The 25,705-nt window shown below is 42.3% G+C and overlaps 1 long non-coding RNA gene across 1 annotated transcript; it reads left to right on the top strand.

Annotated features, from left to right (window-relative positions):
* Positions 1–19,781: 19,781 nt before the first annotated feature.
* On the top strand, positions 19,782–25,056 carry LOC149067087 (uncharacterized). The gene is made up of 2 exons (XR_016195372.1): positions 19,782–20,087; positions 24,754–25,056. It is a non-coding gene; the product is annotated as an uncharacterized LOC149067087 (long non-coding RNA).
* The last annotated feature ends 649 nt before the right edge of the window (positions 25,057–25,705 follow it).

Here is a 25,705-nt window from a genome sequence, read left to right on the forward strand (position 1 = left end):
TATATAAATACTATTTCTTTACCAGTTTTTTGTGGGGAAAAAATGCTTGGCGTCTCTAAAAAATTGTTCAGGCTCCTAGATCTTTTTGCAACTTGTCAAGCCCTACCTTACACACGTTAAACTACAATACAGTAATCCATGAATAAAAATTTTATACGCTATTTTGGCATTTTACTTGCGTTTGAAACATGATTTCTAAAAATCTTTCGATTTAATTTTATTACGATATTTTGCAATATATTGTCCGTCACATGTATTTTTCTATTAACATTGTTTTATACACGCGATATGTGGAATGAAATTTAACTAACGATATGAGCATATCATATAATCCTTTCAATTTTGGTTCATAACCTGCATTGTTACTAGCTGAATGTAACAAAAACATTGCGTTCATAGAATTTTTTGCGATCGTGCTTTCGAATAATGCATGAATTTTGCTTAAAATGTGACAAAAAAATAACTTTTCTATTTGAAAATTGCGTAGGTAGTCCAAACTATTGTTAATGGTTTCACCAGATTGAAGTTCACTTCAACACCATTTTTTAGAAAAAGTGACACAAGAGAGCTTTTAAAACCCTCAAATAACGGTTCGTGTCGGGGAAGGACCAAAGGTGCAATATCCATTCTGGACGTCCTCACAGTCGAGAAAAGAATGACTCAGACTGACGATTGGCCGGATCAAGTTGCACCTGAGGATTACTGTCTATTAATCACCTTTCATCTCCGAGATATGGATTCCTATGCCAGGCGGCCTTGGTTGACAGGTTCCCAGAAACTACGTCGGGAAATCCAAACAAAACTTTGTTCAAATCGCAGACAAACCCCCCTCTTCACCTTCCAGGTTTTCCCAGCCGCTTAATCGAATATCAATTAATTAAGGCTGCGGGTATTTTAATGGAAGCCCTTTCACCGATCGTCCACAAAGGGTTTTGGTTTGTGTCCTTGTTCTGCCGACGTGTTTTTGCCAACTTTCGTATATGAATTTAAATGCTGGAAAGTGCATTTCTTTTTTCAGCTTCGAAGTTGATGAGATGGATCACGGGCTCGGCATCCGAACAATTCCAACGTAGGGTCTCCCCGTTCCTACTTCCCCGAGACTAGTCCGATGTCGTTTCGGCGTGTGACTCACCGCCGACACGCAAACACGTTTAATAGCACCGGACACGGGTCTCTTTAGACCTGTTACTTGCTGGAGAATCGTGACTCGGACCGCTGACAGATTGACGTGCGACGTTCAAGTGAAATGGCCCATTACTGATCTTTTCAGTTCGTTTCATTTGCTTTTATTGGTTTGTCCCTCATTGTTGGCAATAAAATTCTATCCACTTAACTGTGGTTAAGAGGCTTGCAACAATAGCAAAGTGCCCAAGGATAGCCAACAATATCAAAGTGACCAGAGGATAGCCAACAATAGCCGGACAAGATTTTCTGTCCATAAATTGATTAGTAAAACCAATGGACAAGATTTTCTGTCCATAAATTGAGGGATTTCTTAGGCAGTGCCGTCCGGAAACGGATTTTTGGTTTTTGCCGCTTCTGAGCTACACAATATTTGTTACCCTTCTCCCATAATTTTCTTGACCACTGATTCCAAAATTTGCCACCAAGGGCTGACACCCGCTTAGCCCCCCTCCCCGTAAATACGCCTTGGTCTCAAAGTCGCTCTTTTGGCCGTTCATATGCTTGCAGTCTTTCTTAGTCACTCTTTTGGTCGCTAACCAACGTCCCTCACCCTCATTCACAAGCTTGCACACTGTTTTGTTCGTTCACACGCTTGCACAATATTTTGGTAAGTCGCATGCTTGTGAACTATTTAGATCGCTTAGCACCCCCTCCCCCGCCCCCACGTAAACACACAGGCCTGTAACTGTGCTCTCTAGGGCATTATTTTGGTCGCTCTCTAACCTGTATCCTTGCTTTTTGAGTCACTCTTTTAGTCCCTCGCTCTCTAAGTCACTCTTTTCGTCATTCACATGCTTGTGCACTATTTTGGTTACTCACTTTAAATCACTCACTGACCTGTAATCGTGTTCTTTAGGTCATTAGTTTGGTCGCTCACTGACCTGTATCGTTGCTTTCTGTCACTCTTTTGGTCACTCACCTATGCCCCTTGCTCTCTAGATAACTTTTTTTCGTCAGTCACATGGTTGCACACTGTTTTAGTCACTTAAATCACATCTTTGCACACTATTTTGGTCACTCACATGCTTGCACACTGTTTAGATAGCACACTGACCTATAACCTTGCTGTCTAGGTCATTCTTCCGTCACTCACTGATCTGTACCCTCGCACGGCTTCAACTCGTTGCCCGCGAGCGCCACGATGCTCCCAGAAGCACCCAGAGTGCTTAGTACTCATGTCGGATTTATTTTTTGCGAGCACTTGATCAACGCTTCAATTAAGCGCACTGTAAAATTTGCATTCACACACACACACACACAAAGACTACAATTAATGCAGATTTCCGGCATACGTATGCCAAATTAGCGTAAAGGTGCTCTTCGTTTGATGATGGGTATAGTCAGTGTTTGCGTCTCAAGAAAGCTTGAAGACCTCAGCCTCGCACTCTTGCTCTCTCTGGGTTATTTTGGTCACTCACTGACCTGTACCCACGCACTCTAGGTCATTCTTTTATCACGCGCTTGCAGACTGTTTTGATCATTCACATGCTTACACGCTTTCTAGATTACTGTTTGGGTAACTCACATGCTTTCAAACTTTTTAGGTCCCTCAAATGCTTTCAAACTCTTAAGGTGCCTCACATGCTTGCTCTGAAACACTCTTTAGGTGGTTCCCTGTTTTTGTCACTTACTGACCCGTGGTACTCAACCTCTGGAAGCCCGCGGCCTGGTAAATTTTCTTTTTTGTGAGTGATAGGCCCCGTCCATACAACACGACTAATGGGAATTAGTAGGAAAAATGCAATCGCGAATCATTCACGACCCGATATAATTGCTGCCAGGACCCGGCGGCTGAGAAACACTGTTCTAGGTCACCCACATTCTTGCAAGCTCTTTTAGAGAGCCTCTCTTGCCTCACTCACTGATCTGACCTAGTCCCACGCTCTATAGGCAGAAGTGGATTTGTTGTTTTTCCACCTCCGCGCTGAAAGCGGGCTTCCCCGTAAATACGCTTCTGGTGCTATCTTAGCGCATAGGCCCATCCCGGCATTTACGGTGGCATCAAGTGAGAGAGGCCTGATAAAAATGAAATCTGGTTAAAATTTTTGAACGAAAATTGGACACCTGGTGCTCTTCTAACAAGCTGAGGGCAGATGGCCTAAAAAAATCACATTGCCGGGAGCCCATGATGTTTTTGAAATGGCCCTGCTCTTAGGCTCTTTTTTTTAAGGGAAAAAAAAAAAGGCATTGGAAGACAATTAAATAAAATGATTTTGATGAAGTCTACAAGCCGCTAAAAGCCATGCCGAGCGGTACGAGTTCGGGGTTCCGGAGCCCAAGCACTTTTTTTTGCGGACCCCGATTTTCTTTTCCGGAAGGGAAAAATCGGCATCCACAAAAGCATAACACTGTTGCATAAATGCTGAAAGAGAAATAATTAAAGGAGAACCAAAAGGATTAATATTAAAGGAGAAATAATTTCAGAATTTATGAAAGAATAAGATAAATAATTGCATAATTATTTTATTACCTACTCGGGCCCTCCACAACGAATCTTATCATTTTTCGGGTTTTTTTAAGCTCACTGTAGTGAGCCCGGGTATAGCCGGATCTTTCGCGGGCTCTCCCGCGAAAGATCTCAGTCTAGGTACCGGGCATCAAGATGTGACCCGAGGAGGGGGAAGGTGATAGGTGTTTTAGTGTATCATCAAAATTAAAATTCATTCAAACTTGTAACTTAACGTTAAATCGCGTTATCAGAGAAAAAAAAAATCGCCATTTCCTTGGAAAACATGGACTGGACCATTACCTCCTAGAGATTCTGTATCTAGGAGTTAATGACTTGACCCATTTTGCAGCATAAATTAGCATTGTACAGCATACATACAGATTTTTTACTAACCCATGGCCCGCAGGCCCAACGTGGCTCGCGGAGTCATCTGATGTGGTCCGCAATCTCAAACCTAATTTTGTAAAATTAACTAAGTGGCACATTTCTAGATCAATGAAGTGAGACATTTATTGGATGCGGCAGATTTTCAGATGACTCAAGTATCACACATCACATTCACAGATCACCTGAGTGGCTAGCGGCAGATTCACAGATCACCTGAGTGGCTAGCGGCAGATTCACAGATCACCTGAGTGGCTAGCGGCAGATTCACAGATGACTTAAGTCACTCGTGGGATATCTACAGATCACCGCAGCACATTCGCAGACCACCTAAGTGACCCGCGGCACATTTACAGATCACTTAAATAACGTGCGGTGCTGTTCCAGATCACTTAAGTGCAATTAACGCAAATCAACACAGAGTGGCCCCTCACTCTCTCGAAGGTTGAACAGTGTACAACGAAAACCCTTGTTTTAACAACTTCCCGAGACGAATTGAAGAAATAGCGGGTTATCTAAGATTAATTGCACGCAGGTATTTTATTGGAACGTTTTCGATCCGTATTTACAAAAGAACCAAAAAAGAGGGGAAAAAATGTATAATAAATGTTATTCGGAGCTCCACATACACAAAAAAAAAAACTTCTTTCTTTTCCCCGAATGCTAGGTAAGACACACACTCACTGCTGTACTAATGTATGAAGCAGCAGCAGCGCAATGCGGTGGAAGGAGCATCGACCAGGAATCCTTCCCCGCCAGTTTGGTCACCTGGTATTCGGATGCGTGGTTCCCATTGCGCAAAAATGAAAGAACCCCCCTATCGATATTATTATGCTCTCGAATTCGCCACACCCACTTCAATGGTTGGGAACGAGGATTTCCGTCCGCTTTCTTTAAACAAATGCATTTCTCGTGTCCGTTTCCGTCTTCGTTTTTGTATAAACAAAATTTTTTTTATCTTAAAACCAACTTCTGGGACATAAGTGTTGAACCCATGGCCCGCGGACCAAATGTGGAACGTGACACCAAACCTACATTTGTAAAAAAATGAACCAAGTGCCGTGTTTCCAGATCCCTTTCAGGAACCCTCGGCACGTCCCCCCTGATCACTCAAGCTACCCGCTGCTTTTCTTTTACAAATCCCTTGAGTGAAACACAGTTTCAGATACCACAAGAGGTCCGCGGCACAATTATTACAGGCCACTCAAGTAATCAGCGGCGTAATTACATGTGGCACAATTATAGATCACTTGTCTCCTGCTGCATACATTTACCTATCACATAAGTGACCTGCGGCACCCGTGGTGCAAATCCACATCACCTAAGTTACCCGCGGCACAATTCCAAAACATTTAAGTGGCCGCCAGCAACACATTTAAAGATCACTTATGTGACCCCATAGCATATTGACAGATCACTTAAGTGACCTGGGACGCTGTTCCAGATCACTTGAGTGGCCTACGGTACATTTTTACTTCAATTAAGTGACCTGCGGTACATTTTTACTTCAATTAAGTGACCTGCGGTACATTTTTACTTCAATTAAGTGACCTGCGGTACATTTTTACTTCAATTAAGTGACCTGCGGTACATTTTTACTTCAATTAAGTGACCTGCGGTACATTTTTACTTCAATTAAGTGACCTGCTGCAAATTTACAGATCGCTCAACTGACTTCAAGCACATTCTCAGATCACTTAAATGTTTCGCAGCACATTCTCAGATCACTTAAGTGACAGGTATAGCACATTTACAAATACTCTTTTTTTTTTTTTTTCAAACCGAGCACAACTCAGGTCTATTGCCATAGGCAATACTCAAGTAACCTGCGGCGCTGTTACAGTTTCACTCAGTGGACCGTGTGCACATTCATGGATTACTTAAGCAGCTCGCTGCACTCGTCCGTACCGTGTCCCGCGACACGTTTTCAAACCAATGAAGTGGCCTTCACTATCCAAGTCCAAGAGGTTGAGCATCCTTGTTCTAGGAATTCTAGGATTTGAATCCCAGTAAGTGGGGGAGGGGGGGGGGAGATAATGATCGTGTTTGACGGTTCGCAATTGGCAAAATCATCTGAACGAATACCCCCCCCCCCCCACATCCTACAGCAGAGTACCTAGCCCTAGTTCTTTCATGGGGCCCCCAGTCTAGATCTAAATACTGTTTTGAATAATACTGAGGAGTTTGCAGGGCTGAAACTACTACTGGGTCCGACAACAAACCAGGACTATCGCTTGAGTGATTTTACTGCGTGTTACCCTGGAACGGATGGGTTGAAGCAGAAACTTTGATAACACTTTTGACCACCTCTCGACCTCCACAAGAGCGGCCCGGCACTAAACCCCCCGACTCATATTCCCGAGGCTGGCAGCCACAGGGGAAAACTCACCGCGAGCCCGCTCCCCCTCTCAAATCCTTCGCAGCGTCCCCCGTCACCACACAATAAGGGGACTAAACCTTTAGGACAGTGCAGGCCACTTCGTTGCTTTGAAAACGTGCCGCGGGCTACTTAATAATGTAATCTGGAATAGCACCCCGCAGGTTACTTCTGTGATATGTAAATGTACCGTAGGGCATTTGAGTAATCGAAAACTGTAAGTAATCTAAAACTGACCCACGGGTGACTCGAGTGGTCTGTAAATGTGGCACAGATCATTCAAGTGATCTAAGAATTTGCCATATTATGAATGGCATGGATTTGAACCAATTTTTGCCTCAACAGATTGTTTTAAATTCAGTTTCTTTCCTAAGGCCATAATTGAATGGAACATGCTCCTCTTTACTTTTGTTAACACCCCCCCCCCCCGATCTCCGATGTATCGCGTGTGAGATGGGTGCTCTGGAACTACACCGCGGGTCACTTAAGGGATCTGGAATATGTCAATGTGCCGCTTAATTCATTTCTGCAAAACTAGGTTTGAGGCTACGGGCCACATCAAATGATTCCGAGGGCCACATTTGGCCCGTGGGTCATGGGTTGTCCATCGTACACCATCACTATCGGGTCCCATCCAAGGTCAGAGAGCAAGACGAGGTCACGTCGTTCGTCCTACCATACCAGCGCGCACCGCCATCTCCCGAGCTCAAGCAAGCCCGGAGACGAAACCCGAAGGATGAAGTCATTCGTCTGGTAACGTTCGTTGTTATGGGCAGAAATACTCCGTTGCGCTTATGGGGCTATAACCGTGTACAATAATTTGGCTCTTGCGCGATATTTGGCCCCACAAGTCATGACCCAGCCTAAAACGTACATGCGCTTCAGAGCACTTGCTTGTGCTCACAGGGTACTGACACGCGACAAGCAGGGTCGTCTTAAGAGCATCATGCCCCCCCCCCGGGCCAAATGATTTTTCTGAGGCCCTACCAGGCAAATTTTCGAAAATCTCAACCAGATCCCTTTTTTGTGAGACCTTCTTTTCTCTTGAGGTGCCCCGGTGGGCCCATGCCTTAAGACGGCACTGGCGACAAGTGCCTACGCTGCACCGCTTTCACCCTTCCGAATCTACGATTCATAATAAGACAATGTAGAGCTGAATGGGAGCAGATATATGTCGTGCTCCGGGTGCTGGACCAAAGTGGGAGAATTACTGCCCTACCGAATTCACCCCCATTTAAGAGTACCCTCAATATTGGCCAGGGGTGCGCAAAACGCGTGCTTGCCTCAGCCGGCACGTGGCCCTAAACGAATGGTATGAGGTTCTACAGTAAGTTATACGGTTGCTGATGTAATGCTAAACTGAGTTGGCTTGAACTTCTTGTCTCGTAGAGTGATCCCAGGGCCACAACCAACTACTACTAAACCGCACATGCACCTCGTCCGTATTCCTCTGCGGAACCTCTAACAAATTGGTACAAGCGGGAATGTGCGTGTACGTGTAGTGAAACCTGACGTGAAGTTTGTTTCTGTGTAATGCTTGTTATGTGTAGTGCTGCCATCTACTACCAGTTTTTATAAGTATGAGTATATCGCGGGAGCCTCAAGAGCAGGGGTTCTCAAACGTTTTCCAACCGCTGCGCCCCCCCCTTCCCCTAAACAACGCTTATCCGTGGCTCCCCAGAACAGTTTAACATAGTCTCTTCAAAAAAAAAAAACTTTTGTCAGGGGTGCCGTGGAAGGGCAGCCCTGACAAAAATTATCGGTGCACCGTTTGAGAACCCCTGGCATAGAGGGTAAGTACACACGGCCGTCTTAGGAGCATCATTACGGGGCTCCCGCGCTAAGTGATTTTCCTGAAGTCCTACCAGGCGAATTCTCTAAAATTTAACCCAGTTAGCATTTTTGTCAGACCCCCCTTTGATTGTGGCCCCCCCAGGCTGGGCCGGATTAACCATTATGCAAAATAAGCACGTGATTAGGGCATCAGTACTAAAGGGGCACCACAAAAAGATATCAAATGGTACTTATTTTTAAATGTGCAATTTTTTTTTCAATATCGATCATCCGATAGAAGATCCTAAAATTTTAAGAACACTTGATTGTACAGTCAAGATCATTATCACAAGAATGGCACGAAAGATGAGAAACTAATAACATTGCAAACTAGACTTCACATTATTGATGAGTTTCTCACAATTTTCATAAAGTACGCCCTGGGCTGTCTTAACACAATATCATACGCCCACATACAGAGCGACTTTTCTGAGAGAGGCATCACTACCTAGCTAAAAATTCCTACCTACCTATTTGCATATTTACTCTTGAAAATCGGAACCAGATCTAATTGTCACTTGGTTGCCACAAGTGCCCAGATGGGCCCATGCAGTAAACCAAGTTCTACAGAATAAGGACATGATTTTTGTGGGTCATTAGTGGATCAACTATGAAGTTTGATCTATAGAAGTAGAAGGAATGCTATCGGGTGTGTAAATTACAAACTTGAGAATGTATCTTAAAGAAAAAATACCCAATATAAAACGGTGATTCGTCAGAAATGAGATACCTACTGGCAGGGCCGCAACTAGATACTTGGTTTGCCGAGGCAACCACTCATTTAGGCATCCTCCTCGTAATTCTGAAGGATAGGTTTGAATGGTGAAATTTGTGCCCCCTTTTGTGATGCGCCCGGGGCACCAGACCCACCTGCTGCTTCCCCCCCCCCCGCTACTTGCGGCCCTGCCTATTGGTAATATTATGGCCATTCTAACATTGAATGGTTTCTACTTGGAATGTTGTTACAGCCTTTATCTCGTCAACCGTTCGTCGTATAGTGGTATGGTTCTAATTTTAAAAATTCTCAAAGTGTGACCAGGAATCACCCTGTACGGGTTTTGAAGATGAAAATACAGTGTACACAAAATAAAAAGTGTTAATTTTTTTACGATCCCCGTCCTCTAACTTCTAATTAGACAGTTGTTGCTCTTTCTCTTCTGAGCCCAACAAACAAATTACATGTTTTTAACTGCATTATTCCCTGAGATATTTAAATTCAAAAAACGGTGACAGGCCGTATTTTAACTTAGGGGCCGTTAAACTATTACGTCATAATCGATGAGGGTGAGGGGGTTTCCGATTCGCTGACTTTTGATGACAAGGGGGGGGGTGGGGTTGGATAATGCTTACGTCATCAACCACCCTTTATGAAAATATGAGTTAGGATTCAGAGGGGCAGAGCTGATGACGAAATTTTGCTGACAAGGGAGGGGGGGGGGTCAAAAATGGCTAAAAATTTGCTTACGTAATACATGAACGGCCCCCCTTATGTGTTCGATCATCCATATTATCCGAATTTTTTTGTGGAAATAATTATTTTTTCTACATGAAATCGATTATTGCAAATGTACGAATTTTGTTACCGAAATTTTCGTCTCATAAAAAAATTTTATGCTAAAAAATAACAAAGAACTCTCTCTTTTTTCATCATCGCATGAGAGTTGCCTCGAATTTCGAGATTAGATGGCAGCACCAACAGTATGTAAATCAAGCCTCCATCCTTAATATATGAAGGCGTCTTACTAAGAACGGTGTCCTCCAACATCTTCCGTCAGAACATCACGTGACTCGATGAAAACAAACACAATCCAACGTTATTTTCTTACGGTATCCACAGGAATTTAAAACAACAAATGAAAGAAATAATTTCAGCATCGATGAGAATTCCAAAATTAACGATAGAGATAATTTCAGAATTAATGAAAGAAAATATTCTAGAATTAATGAAAGAAAATATTCTAGAATTAATGAAAGAAAATATTCTAGAATTAATGAAAGAAAATATTCTAGAATTAATGAAAGAAAATATTCTAGAATTATATATAAATGTAAGAGATAATTTATATATAATTCTAGTTAAAACAGCATTGATAAAAGTGATAATTCCAAAATTAATGAAAGAGGTAATAATAAAATTAATGGAAAATAATTCCAGGATGAAAGAAAGGGATAATTTCAGCATTAATGAAAGATATAATAATAAAATTAAGATAATTCCAAAATTAATGAGATATAATTTTAGAATCAATGAAAGAAGTAATAATTAATAAAGGAAATAATTCCACATTAATGAAAGAAATTATTCCACATTAATGAAAGAAATTATTCCACATTAATGAAAGAAATTATTCCAGTATTAATGAAATAAATAATTTAATCTTTTTTTCACCTTTAGATGAGTTCTTTATCCTTTTTTTTAATCTTTAAAACCCACTATTTAGAGACCGAACTGTACATTTCAATGGGTAAATAAATTGTCAGGGGGGAACTTTGTTTTGACCGAGTCACGTCAATTCCTTGCATTTGATGTCGCTGCAGTCGCGGCGGCTGGATGGTCCCTCCAGTAATCACTGAGCTAGCTATCCAGTAATATAAGCTCCGTGCAAGCCTCACAGAATGCCTGTCGTCTGCTTCCCTCCAGGTTATTTGGTTTCGACGTCTCCTTGTGCCCTGAAAAAATTACTGAACCAGAAGTTCGAACTTCCAGTTCTGTTTGTGAGCTTAGCTTGTAGGGAACCGAACAAACCGTCTGTCGTCTGCTCATTGAGAGGTGCTTCGTTTCGGACGTCTCCTTATGCTCAAATAAAATAACCGAACTTTCAGTTTCAATTTCCAGTTCAGTTTATGAGCTTTGTCTCTAAGGAACTGAGCGGAATAAAAAATATAGTTTTTTTACTTTAAACTTTATCACCACATGAGTCACTCTTAAATTTGAAATTAGATGGCAGTACATTACTATAAAGTGGAGTGTGGGAAAAATTCACTTTTTACGATCTTATCTGTCGTCTGCTTGTGTGGAGGTCCTTTGTTTTGGATATCTCATTGGGTCTTGAAAAAATTACTGAACTGGAAACTGGTTTGACCTTTCAGGTCAGTTTATAAGCTTTGTTTATAAGGAGCAAAGCTGAATGAAGAATTTAGTTTTTTTTTATACCTGAGCTTCGTCATCACATAAGGCGCTTCTGATTTTGAAAGTAGATAGCAGCACCAACAATATTTTTAAAAATGAATGTCTTAAAGTATTCTAGAGCATTAAATTAATTTTAATTCTTTTAAAATTGTTAGTGCCATTGTGAATTCGCTCCAAATGCTACAAAGCAAAAAAACAACAACTGCTATTGGTGGACGGCGTAACGTTTTGAGTCACCCGGTATATACGGGACTCATTACTTCCTAGATACAATATCTATAGTATGTACTCGCCTAGTGGGAAGACTGGATGCATTTATCGCAGCAGGGGTCGCTAGGCTGGGATATTTGTTGGGGTCTTAGAGGTCAGATTTTTCACTGGTCCCTCGATAAAGAATTTATAGTATGAGAAAAAAAATTATATGAAACTAGGCTGAAGCCTTTCAGCCCCCACAGAGGCCGTATGACCTGTGCAGCCACATTGGGCACCTCTCTAGGAAAGGGTGCCAAATCCGAGTTGGAAGGTAAAAAAAATTTGTTGAGCTGAGAAACGTCATCGGGGGCGCCAAAAATGGATCCCGCACGGGCAAAGATTCCTTTCTCTTTTCTGCCCCTACATCAAGGCCACCTTAAGATCATCGTAGACCCGGGGCCACAACTATAGGTTTGGTCAGCTGTATCAAGCAAGCATTTTGGCACCCTCTTGTAATTTTGAAGCAGAGTTGGAAACAATTCAGAAAAGAAACCATAATCGGTAATCATAGCGCTGTATTGTGGGGGGGGGGGGGGCACCGCCAGGTGCGGTGCGGATCCAGGTCGATGTGTCGGGAGAAGAGAATTTTCATGGGCCCCACTCGTGGCCTTCAGGCGATGTGCGTCTGGGCACCATGTATATCATTCGCAATTTTTTTTGTATCTTTTAATAATTGCATTATTGTCTATATGCTCATATAAGTTGTATAACTAGTTTTCGTGGGCCCCACTCGTGCGCTGCAGGCGATGTGCGTCTCTGCACCTGCACATGTTCCCCAATATCTTTCTATTGATATATCATTTCATGTACAACAAGTGGGGAAGTGTGTGTGTGGGGGGGGGGGGTGAAGTTGTATGAGGGGTCCTGCTGCTGGTTGGCTTATGGCTTGGTGTGGGTGGCTTGTTGGTCTTGGATGTTATTGGATTCCTCCACCGTGGCCCACGTCTCCTGAGACGGACCAGCTTATATCCCCTAGCGGAACAGAGCGGGGGTCACGGTTGGTCTGGTGGTGGGAGAAGCGAATTTTGTAAGTTCGTTGGATCGTTCCGTATTTTACGGGACAGGAAAATTTTCCAATATTATTTGGTTCTTACCTATCGCTGCGAATGGAGCAGAGGCAGAAATATTCAGCTGGGAAAGAAGCTGAGACAGACACCTTAAACTGCGAAATGAGTGGGGGCAGAAATATTGGGCTCCGAATGGAGCGGATGTACAGCCATCTTCAGCTGCGAATAAAGCCGAGGCAGAGGTCTTCAGCTACGAATGGAACGAGGAGGCAGGTATCTTCAGCTGCTAATGAAGCCGAGACATATCTTTTGCTGCGAATAAAGCGGTGGCAGACATCTTCAGCTTCGAATGAAGTGAAGGCAGGTGGATCCAGGGCGATGTGTCGGAGAAGCGACTTACTGTGTATGTGCATTGGATCATCCGTATTTGATGGGACAGACAAATTTCTCTCATATTATTCGGCTCTCTGTTCTTAACGCATATTGGTGCATCAGCCCCCCCCCCCGTCCACCCTCCAGAAGCAGGGCCGCTGTGTCAGATGTTTTTACAGTATATTCATTACTCTGTACGAATTTATAAAAACCATGGATCCCATATCCTACAGCGTGGCTTCTAGGCTCGGATCTCTGGTACGCCTCCAGGCCAAACATTTCATGCCCCCCCCCCCTCTGTAGTAAGTTTATGATGTGGGAAAATACACAAAAAAAAAAAAAAAGGTAATTATCGTCCCGTGTCTGCTCCCCTCTAGTTGCGTCCCTCGGGAGCAGCGTGTCTTGTGCCCCGGGCGTCGGATCAGAGGGAGGTGGGCACCAAAATGCGTCCTTGCCCCGGCTGACTAAGCATCTAGTTGCAGTCGTTGCAGTCCTGCCTACTCTTGTGGGAAGGGCCGCAACTAGTGGGGGAGGGTGGGCAAGCGGGTCATGCACCGGACCACAGAGGGCACCAAATATTACAAAGGGCGCCAAAATGTGATCTTGCCCGGCTGACCAAGCATCGACCCTGTTGCAACCCTGCTTGGGGGAAGGAGCCTGTAGGGGTCCACCCAGGGACATAGCGTGCCATCTTGAGGCAGCGGGGCATACTTTCTTGGGGCCTCTTGAAAAGATTTATTATCATGCAAAATAATTGTATATTTTTTTGTAAGCCCCCCTCCCATTCACTCAAGGCAGGACTCTGGTTGCCTCAGCCCTTTTACGGGCCAGGGTCCATCCGGGGGGGGCAGGGGCGTAGCCAGAAATTTCGTTCGGGAGAGGACCACTTTCGTTTCGGGGGGGGGACCAAAGTGACAGAACAATGGATTTGGCCATCTTTTTCCCTTTTTTCGGTCATTTTCTCACATTTCGGGGGGGGGGGGGACCAGACCCCCAAGTCCCCTCCCCTCGCTACGCCCTTGCGGGGGGGGGGGGGACTCAGAAAAATAGGATTTGGTGAACTTTTTTTCGGAGCATTTTTCATACAAATTATTAGGTGAGCATTTCCAGCCAGAAGGGGGGGGGGGGGGCTCAGATGTATCACTTTGTTCGGGTGCCAGGGCCGTCTAAAGGACACCATGGGGCCCTGGGCCAAGTGATTTTTCTGAGGCCCTACCAGGCAAATTTACATGTATGCTTCTCGAAAATTTCAACTATATCTCATTTTTGTGAGGCCCCTTTCCTCTTGAGGCCCCAAGGGCCGTGTCTGGGTGGGTCCATGCGTTGAGACGGCACTGCTGACAGGGCTCCAGCCCTGGGATCCGGGAGAAAAAACAATAACCATAATTTTTTTTTTATTTACGCAATAAATTCATTACAGAAGGGCCCGTGAAAAATCTGGCTTGGGGCCCGCTAAAGATCTCAGGCTAGGGGCCCTGCTCCAGGATGTGGGGAGGGGGATGAGGAATCCACTAAAATAAAGAAAAACATTCTGACACACGTTAGAACTACATTTGAAAATGTAGATTAATTTAAAATTACTGCAACGTATTCCGCTAATGTTCCCACTTAAAACGTTTTCTCGGTTAGTGCGACTTATTTTCGTGATCTCCTAACTTTTACTAACACTTATTGAAATTCCTCGTTTAAAACGTTTTCCCACCAACAACGTTTTTTATGAGTTTTTGGAAAACGCTATAAGTGGGGATTCGCTGTATATGAGCTCTTCAATGTTATCACTTGTTTAAAACCAAGAGTTTCTTACCACAAACAAAATCCAAGATTACAGTCTCAATATTTGAATATTCAAATTCGAAATTCAAAAAGTCGCTGTGGAATAGGGGTTGTGTCGAATATTAACAGCACTAGCTGCAATCAGCTTAAACCTCAGATGTAATTTATTTAATAGTAGTCAATGAACTACCGGAGCTGTAAGCAATGTAGCCTACATCCTAAATGTTCAGATATTTGTGCTCTTAAATGTTTTCATGCATGAACTCTCTACATATATAAATGTCCTCTCCACTTGTTAATACAAGATTCATTGAAAGACTGGTTATTTGTGGAGGTGAAGATTACGAGAAAGAAAATTCATCACTGCCCCCCACGGGGACTCGAACCCCGGACGAGTGCTCTACCATCTAAACCATGGAAGCAAATAGAATACTTCAACCTTAGAGCGTATATATATGATGTTGAATATGTTGAAATATATATATATATATATATTTCACCCCCACCTTGTGGGGGCCTTGGTGGTAAGTAGCATTAGTTTTAAAGATGTTATCAAAGACTTCGAGCTAGAAAAAGGGAGGAGAAAGCTTTTAGATAAATAAAGTGAGTGCTCAGAAACACATGGCCGCAAGTTGGGGGGGGGGGGGGAGCAGGTGGGTCTCGTGTCCCGGGCGCTGGACCCGAGGGGGCGCAAATTTCATTCTGAAACGTCTCCTTCAAAATTACAAGGGGGCGTCAAAATGCGCACTTGTCCCGGGTGACCAAGCATCTAGTTCCGGCCCTGCTCAGAAATATACAGATCATATATTCAACCTTAGACACAGTCACGGATCCACAGCGATGAGTCAGGAGGGGTGGCTAATTGTGTAAGATTGTAGGATTGTCCCGTATTTTACGGGACAGGCCAAGTTTTACCTTATTATACGGATTTTGGGAGGGGTGATTACTCCCCCACCCTACTTCTGGATCCACTGCTGGTCTTAGATTAGTTACTTCTGAAATACAAAGTTTCATCTCCATTGATAGATTCAACATTGTGTAAAATATACGTGTAAGGAGGAGGGCCTTCAAACATCTTAATCCGGCCCTGCCCCCGGGCCGTGCCCGGGTGGGCCCATGCATTAAGACGGCATTTGTAAGTACAATGCATATAGGCGTAGTAGATAGGTAGGTGAAGCAGTGCCGTCTTAAGGCATGGGCCCACACGGGCCCCAAGAGAAAAGGGGTCCTCACAAAAATGGGATCTGGTTGAGATTTTCGAAAATTTGCCTGGTAGGGCATCAGAAAAAACACTTGGGCCGGGGGCCCATGATGCTCTTAAGACGGCTCCGAGATGAAGCTATAGGTCCCAAAACATCACTTTATGCATACGGGACGCTTGCCCGGGTGAACTCACAGCATCTCTACCACAAAGAAAGGCTCAAAATGCGATTAAGGTAGCCTGACTGTGGGGCAGGGTCGCAACTGGAAAAGAAAATTTTATTCTGTCGCCATGTGTATTCATTTTGGCTTCCCACCCCGTAGTTTTGAAAGAAAAAAACCAGTGAACTTAGCACTTTACCTGACCAACGCCCGGGCCATTAAACTCCTTTGACTCCCCTAGTTAACCTTGACTTCTTTGACCTCCCCTCGGCTCTGACTATGGGTCTCGGAAGTGCGGTGATTTTCCAAAAGGTGGCTCGTGGACCCCTGGGGTCACGAACCTCTCAGAACAAAGAAGTCATTATTATAGCAATGAAAAAAGTGAGTGACTTTGACAAAACTGATTTTTCTGCATTCGAAAACGGGATATTTACCTAGGGCCCTTCCATAATTCAAATCCCTCAAAGGAAAATAATGATGATTCTTTTACCAGTTTAAACTTGGACCTTAGTAGTAACCTCTCCCCCGCCATAAATGCTTTGTCCATAGGTTCCTTAAATCAGAGTCGGTATCCGGGCCAGTTAATTTCCACGTAGGAAAAGACGACATTTGCACAGGATCGCTAATTTTTTCTTTGGGTAGGGACGGTGGTGTCACTGCCTCCCCCATCAGGGCTCCTAGGCCAAATTTTTCATAAGCCCCCTATGTTATGTATCCCAGCATTAGTCTGATTAAGAACCGCACTTCTAGACACACATATCAATAGACACCTCATCACTACGTCCCCTCGTAAAGGCGACTTCCCTGAGGAGCAGTAGCACAGACACTCAATTTTAGGACTAATATAAACTAAGAAGGGGACGCCTGCGCACATCACTTTCCAAATTTTCACGCACTATTCTGATCTGTGAGAGAGAGAGAGAAACCGGCCACAACAATAATTTTTTCCAACGAAAACAGAACCACTAAAAAAAAAGCAAAAACAGAAAAAATTCTGGGAATTTCGAAGGCTAATTGGTCCGTGGAAAAGAACCACAAAAACACTCATATCAATGAAGAGATGTGTTTGAAAGTGAGAAAAAAAACTTTTTCCTAAGAAAAAGAAATGAAAATGATTCCATAAACCTGAAAAGGAGGACAAAAAGGGCGAATTTCTAGAAACATAGAAGGACGCTTGCATAGGCGTACGCAGAATTTTCTCGGGGGTTACGTTTTTTCCTGCTAAAAGTAATAACACTATAATCTTGGCTTGGGGGAATTAAAACTTCAAAACCCCCCTTTTGCGTACGCCCAATGCATGCTTGAAATGACAAAAAAAGGTCACTTGGTAACCGCATTCAAATCAATCATTCATTACAAAAAGCTTTGTGCTGCCATCTTTTGACGAAAGTTAAATTCAAAACCATATCACTCAATATAAAATGATCGAAATATGGTACTTATGCTGCCATCTAACGGTCAACTATAACACTTAACAAAGTACAATCTGCTAGGATACCGAGTGAAGATGAAAATTTATCTTCGATTGGTATCCTACGCAATTGTACTTTGTTTAATCACCAGACCAGACCAGAATAAAATTTTTACCCCCATGCCCAGCTCCATAGGGCTGATTGTGGGGTTACAGACGGGCTCAAGATGAGCCTATGAAGAAGAGAAAAAATATGTCAGTTAGTATGTGTGTGCATGTCAGTGGGAAGAAAAGTAGGGAAAAATTTTGACAAAATCGGGAAAAATGGTCAAAGTTTAGCTTGCAAGGTAAAATGCCACCAATCGCACTGCTTGATATGTGACGTCATGGCAAAGTTAACCTCATTGGTCCAAAACTGCTTACTGATTCCCCATTGGCTGAGGCAAGATTTCGCTTGAGGGCATGATTCAGGCTGAATTTTTTCTCGTTCAGGGCGGAAAAAGGGGAAAAACACCAGCCCTTACGGGCTGTAACGCAAAAACCCCTTGTCTTGATATGATGTTAGTCCTTTACGACGACAGGAACCGATCTTTTGACCATGGTGGCCGTTCTCTTGATGCTTGTTTGAAGACATCGGATGACATCCGCTAAGCCTAGATCGCCGTTGAGAGCGATGAATTTCATGATCAGCGGCTCGCTTTCCATTGCAAACGCATCTATTGGGTCAGCATTGCTGCCAACGCTTGTCCCAGGTGAATAGTCCGGAGATGCTAATTCTTGAGGGCAGTTACGCTCCGTCCTAGTCGTGTTACCCACATGAGATGGGATTTGTGATGGTTTGTCCATAATACGCATCATGCGCTTGGTAGACGGTTCTTTCGAAGATTCCATCTTCCTTGCTTGCTTGAATTCCTTGCTGTAAGGTGAATAACAGCATTTCCTGTAGCTTGCCGTGTGAAACAGCTTGCAGTTGACGCACTGTGGTCTGTCCACTCCTCTAACGTTTGGACATAGGCGGGACGGGTGAGGGAGAATGCACCTGACGCATCTCTCCTCTTGCCTGCATCCGTAGCTATGATGACCCCAACGCTGACAGCGGTAACAGATGATGTTCTTCTGTGCAGCTTGTTTCCTGAATTTCTCAACCTTTACCTTGAGATGATCAATCGATTTGAGGTCCAGGATCTTTGAAGACTCCGGCACTTGTGGGAGGTCCACCTTCCATATAGGCAGTTTTCTTCCATCTCGGCGTCTTCTCAGCTGCTGTACCTTGATAACCTGAAAGTTCAAATCCTGTAAAGATAGTAAAACATCGTCATTTGAAGAGTCTATTTCTAGACCCTTAACCACATAACTGTCCGGTTTGTCACACTCGAGTAAATAAGTATGGAATTCGATGTTATTCGTCTCGCAATACTTAGTAATGAGACGATGATCATTTGCGCTTGCTGGGTTTACTGTCACTCTGTTGTTGACAGACTTTGCTTGAAAACCAGTATGGCAGATCATGTCCAAGTCCTTGGAAATTTTTCTCCAGTTACCCATACTGGAGATATGGACTGGAGGAATTTTTCTTGGTTGACCTCTGTTAACAATAATAGGAGGTATTTCATTTGAACAAATTTGCTCACTCTCCTCCTCAGCTTGATTTGGAATTGCCGAAGGCACCTCCAAGGGCTTGAGTGGGATGGTGAGATCTCCTTCACTGACTTCAATACTCCTCTGCGGGGAGAAAGGAACAGGAGAGAACATGAGTTTCTTTGGCGAATTTGTAGGTTGAACCGTCTTCTTCTGTGACTTCTTTCTGAAGATGTTGCACGTCGATGACAGGCTGATGGTCGACAGGATCTGGAAGCTCTCGAAAACCTGATCTGAAAGCTTGTTCCTCTCCTCTGAAGACTTGATCTTCCTCATACGCTCAACAACCTCAAAGGTCCGTCTGAAAAGTTGGTCGTCCCTGCAGATCCGTCTAGTTTGCGGGAAGTCCATGATGTAAGTAGCGTCGGCCTTCAACTTACTAGCAAGACCCGTAACATGATCCAAAATTTCGACTTTTATGTCGCCAGCTTCCTTTGACTCAGTATCTTGATCGGAGTATATCTCATACCTTCGGGACAATACAAGCCAATCTTTACGGTGGCTCGGAATTAGCGAAGTATGTAGATAACAACATTTCAAAATGTTGCCCGCCATATTTCACGACAAAATATTTCAGGAAATTACCTTCCTTTTTTCATTTCTTGTTTAATCACGTACACACAGAGAGGTTTATCATTCCGTTGTATTACTTAGTTTCCAAAACTCTCCGCGAGAGGCAGCACAAGTTTATATTAAAACAGGAAAACATTGAACTTGTTTTTTACCCGTTAGGTGGGGTAATTACAATCATATATTGTAATTTCTTTTTTCGCAAACACACATTTCCACTATGGTCAAAGCCGTCCGTGTTTTTATTGATATGTCAACTACAATTGTTTGTTATAGAAATATAATTTGCGTTGATGCTGTTTTTGAAAAAATATAATAATTCTTTAATCTTTAGGTTCTTTTTAGTAAGTTGATTATTGCAAGCTTTTTTGATTGTTCATACTATCCCATTAAATTTAGCGCTCACTAATTACTTATAATTTTTTATATTTTGAATCAAGATTCCACTCTTAGCAATAAAACACTCATTAATAAACGTTATATTAACGTTATTATTACTAATTTTGATACATTGGATCTGGATAATCTTATAGCGTATAATATTCAATACATATAAACATAGTTATTTTGATCTAAGCCAATTCGTTTTTACCACTATTTTATATACGGTAGTATGAGGTGTTTGATCTTGTAATGTTTCTGTAGCAAATTTTGAAAATCGTCGTATTTACTGTGCATTAACTTTTGTTACTTACTCAACGAGGGTTGGGTGAAAATGTGCAGTGAATGTTGCTTTTCTGCTGTTTTCCAGCTTTGAGGCGTGAATGTGATCCAGTCTTCCATTTAAAAAGTCTCACTGCAGAGAACAGGTAGATCTACAACACGGTACTGACATGAAAGTTCAAGCATTTCCATCTTTATTTCAGAAAATGTAAGATAGATGACAGCATGAACATGAAACAAGCGCAACTCTACAACATAGATACGTTAGGGCCACACATTCACTCAGAATACGCATTCCGGCATGTGCTGATTCGTTAGACATTCCAAGGAGGAATGTGTACGAGGTGCAAGTACGGTTAAGTAGTAGTATTGAATGTTGCTGCATAGCTCCAATCTAAAGGAACCTTAAGAAAACTGCTATAAACCTAAAATACAGCATGCCTTAATAAAAGTATGTAACATGTTTGAAAACTCATCCTGTTTAATCTATTTTCATACACAACACTAGATGAGCAAGAATGCTTTTAGGCTCGTACACATTTCCAGTAAAACTCTCTCACCCCCAAAAAGGAAATAAAATGATAGTCAATTGTCCACAATGGTGATAGACTTGGGCTGTGCTCAGTCTGATGAAGGAGAAAGTTCAGTCTGTTAGTAAGCTTATTAGCTGTTCCGGTTAGTCTTTATGTAATGGACTACTACTATACTGCAACCAACTCTGGTCATATTTCCATGCAGCAATTTACTACCGATTGAGGTAGGTCTAAAATATTTCCTGAGAAAGTCTTGTTATGCTTCTGTCCTCGCCCTGGACAGAGTGAGACTTCTAGCGAGAACAATAACGGAATCATCTTTAAAGGCTACCTCAGGTTTAGTAAAGAAAGAAGTTATCTCTTTCCTTTCCTGAGATAGAACCTGCAGACCTGATAGTAACTTTCATGAAGGTAGACAAGCATCTTACTTTCGTGCCACTCATGCTTCTTGTATGCACTGGTTGTTTTCAGCTTATTGCGACCGACCATTGAGAGAAAGTTTTTTTAAAATTGGTCACAAAGCATGGTTCATAAACATGAATCTGCGCGACATCATGTGGAAAAAAGAACACTCTCAGAATAGTGGTACCACAAATGCAAACAATCTCCCAAACAAACACTGATGAGGCCAGCAGTCATTCTTGTCAATTATTAACAGATGATTGGATAATTGGGGTACATGCTGACCTGACAACCACTATAAAGCCGGGTTTTCCTAGGAGCAGGTTTCCTGTGCCACGCGCAACGTGATTCGCCCAGTGCGACACGCCGTCCAAGTGACAATTTTCTTACAGAGTGCAATACGCCTGACGACAGCGCTTTATGTACGCCGTGATTGGCTGACTGCTTCTGGAGGAGTCAAATGCGTCGTGCGTCATGGTTTTGCCGATATTCTCTTCACTCTAGTGTGTTTTCTTTTCCTTCCCTTCAAACTGGAGCATGCAGACGACAGAGTAGCTGATGCCAAAGCCATATACTTCATATAGACGTCCTGATCTGATGCGCCTCGCTAGAAAAACACAAACGTGTAGCGTGATTATGTAACACGTTTCTGTTGGCACGAAATAGTCTAATTCGGTTCACGCTGCGCAACAAACCTATTCCTAGGAAAACCCGGCTTTACTGCCTAAAACAAGTGTTTCCCAAAATGAGCATTACAGCTCCTGGAGGTGTCGCAATGAGCTGGTTACATTAATGGCTGCCTGTTGAATGCTTTGAAGTGGTACTTTTGTAGAAACTATTCTGGAGAGCTGTGAATTAACGATGATCGGGCAAGAAAGCTGCGAGTCAAAAAATGTTACTTTTTGTGAGTTGAAAACTGTCTTAAACATTCCTCTGAAGAATCGGTACATGCTAGAAAGCCCCAAAGCAGAATGTGCCGAAATGTGCGACGTACGTCGCAGAACAATCTGGAAGAATTTGAAGAATAGCGTAGAAAAACGCTATTATATATATGCGAATTTTTACCGCAGAACATTTTCAGTCAGCTGAGGGCTCGTTGCAGAACATCGCAAAACATTCTGCTTTGGGGCTAGAAAGAAGGGAATGAATGAATGTATGATGTGTCTCCTTTATAATAATTAATTTATGAATATATTAGGTATGGGTTTTATGTGCTTGAAATGCTACCACCTATCTTCCAAGCATGAAGTGGATTTAGCTGGTGTATGACATCTATGCAAACACAGTAGTTCTTAAAAACATGTATCGCAAAGTTTTCCTGCTCTAGGACCATTGCCAATTCATGTGAGGAAAATGATTAAGATCTGCTAATGTAGATGTGTGCCGATTCAGTGCTTTTTGAAGTGGAATATTATGGGGAGCCCCCCTGGATAGACATTGATTGAGGTAAGAGATAACTATCCCCCACCGTTGAGTTTGAATACAAGTTTGCGATAGCAAGCGTTTCACAAGAACAAAATGACACAAAAATAACTTTGTATTAAATTCTGTTAACATTGTGAAGACATTTTACAAGCAGCCATAGACTTTTTCTTGTTGGAAAATCAACCCCCCTTCCTCTCCTTGAGGTAATGAACCCTCAATTACCATTTGTGTAAGAAAGAAATGTGCATTTCAAGCACATAGCATCAACATGACAGCATAGCACACACATTGCTACTGCGATAAGAGTCTACACAACTGAGCTATACTTGGTGTGGGAGGGACTCTGCATAAATTGACTTTCATGGGACAAAAATTTTCGAATGATGTAATCTTATTAACTCAGTGTTTCGCAGAGTGTGCATCACAGCTCATAGGGAAGTCGCCAACATTTGTCAGGGGCACTGCAATGAGCAGAAGATATTGTGTGCCTATTTACTCTTCCAAGTGGTTCTTTTAAAAATTAAAATACTTGATAAACCACTTGGGGGCCATATGGCTCCCTTATGGTCCTAGAATATTCTGGGGGGGGGGGAGGGGCACGGCTAAGAATCAGATGAAAAAGGAGTCACAGAGCAATGTGAAGCAATAAAGCTTTCAAGTGAAATATTTTGAGAAAAAATGTCAATACTTTCAGAATCCAGCTGTCCATAGAACTAGGGTCATCTTAACCCATATGGGCCATGCTTAGGGGTCCTCATATCCATAGGGAGCCTACTTCATGAGATCTGACACCATGATTTTGAGTGTAAATACATTTAGCTGTTATGGTTACTCCCAGCTGAGGGCCAAAGAACACATCACTTTTCTCAGATACCCATGCATAGAACCCCTCAAGAAAGCGGCGTACTGAACTGTAGCCCAGAGTAGGTGCAAGGTGCAGACCCATAGTGATGTGTCGTGTATTGCGTGGGTTAGTTGGATTGTCCCGTATTTTACACACAGACCAGGGTTTAAGCTACAGTTGCATTTTTTGCAAAATGTGAAAGAAGTAGTAGCCACTTTTGCAAAAATGCGTACAGGATGTATGAAACGAGTAGACATCCAACCATAAATCATTAGCATTGTAGCATTTTGTTAAAGCTTTTTCCCCCCCCCCTCCCCATTTTTGCTAAAGAATTTTTTATCTAACTTAAACCCTGACAGACCTATTTTTTCCCCATGTAACTTAATTCGGCTCTTTGGGAGGGATGATTTTCCCTACCCCCATCTCCTTCTGGATGCATGCCTGGTCCAAGGTTACAGAGATTGATCTTATTTATAAAATTTTGGTTCATTATAAATTTAATTTTTATTAAATTCAAGAAGTAGGCAGGGTTTCACTTCTGCATGAGAGTTGGGGGGGGGGGGCACTGGCCCCAAAGCAGAATGTTTTGCATAGTTCTGCAAGCCCTCAACTGACTGGAAATGTTTTGCAGTAAAAATCTCCATAATAGCGTTTTTTGCACTTTTTCTTAAAATCCTTCCAGGTCGTTATGCAATAGCACTATTTTTTAAAATCCTTCCAGGTCGTTATGCAATAGCACTATTTCTCAGACGTACGTCACAGATTTCAGCATATTCTGCTATGGAGGACACTGGATAGAATGAAGGGGAAGCACGAGAAGATAATATGATCCAAAGAGAGCCATGGGCTGAAAAAGGTCGAGAACCATTGTACTAAACTATTCTGGGAAGACGCAGATGAGTCATGGATTGGGCAAGGAAGTCCTGGGTGACAAAAGTTTGAGAACCTTTGTATTAACTATTAAAGTGACAACTAAACTAATAGTATTTCTAATACAGCAGCCATAAAAGAAAAACATTGAATGTCTAATTGTCTAATCATTTGTAGACACATTATATGACATAAAAATTTTAATTATCTAAATTTCACTCAATCGATTGATGCATTTTGAACATATTTTCATATACGTGTGGTTTGTTTCAGAAAAATTGATCATTTAATGTCCTCGAAGGCCCGGTATTTCCTGTGTACCTCTGCTGTGGCTGCGATTTCGCTGGTTGTATTCGTTCACCTCAAGTTACAGTGGGAGCGACAGAAATTACACGAAGGTGTCATTAAGGACATGGAACGACAAAAACAGAAAAAAATGTTGCGAGAACTTCAGATGACTAACGCTAAGGAAGAGTTTAACATTTCTGAAATGGAATGAGTCTCAGAATAGATTTTGTATATGTAAACAATTTGTCAAACGATGACATAAATAGAAAATATACACATTTATACATAGATCGTTTCACTGAAATGATTGAATCATGTGAATTTTTTTTTAATCTTTGGTGCAAATTATGAAGTTTCCAATTATATATATTTTGAGCTTGTTACGACTGTTTATTGTTGCCAACTTGGTTGTAGGCAAAATTTACCCAACATAGTTGCTGAATTGGGATGTTGCAAAGAGAGATGAAATTAATTTACTGTCAGTGTTAAATGATGCGTAACTATTTATGTTCGATTAATCCAAAAAAATATTCGGGCACCAGCCAAATTCCTGAAGGAGCCAAGCATGGGTGTATGTTAAATGTTTGTTCTAAAAACAGTTTTCAACTCTTCCAGAACTTGATAACTTTTTCTCATGTTAAACGAAGTAATAAAATCAGAAAATTTTGCGTTATCTTTAGACTACTAATTAACAATCACATTAGGCATAAAATTTTAGATATGCATACAGATTTTCTAGTCTACTTGGGATTTGTCTAGCTCTGCTTTTTATATTTTACCTTTCTTAAATTTTTTTTCCCCTCCATTTCATTCTTATTTAGAAACCTCATAGCTCTTTCAGGCCCGAGCATTCATTTTTTTTTTGGTATTTTCAAAATGTTTTTGCATTTTTGATACTCAAAAAATGTATTACCCACTTACATGCGTACATTTGGCA

The sequence above is a fragment of the Pholcus phalangioides genome, unplaced genomic scaffold (assembly GCF_987345545.1).
Source record: "Pholcus phalangioides strain wild (caught in Gottingen) unplaced genomic scaffold, Ppha-v1.0 ptg000031l_1, whole genome shotgun sequence".
Classification (NCBI taxonomy): domain Eukaryota; kingdom Metazoa; phylum Arthropoda; class Arachnida; order Araneae; family Pholcidae; genus Pholcus; species Pholcus phalangioides.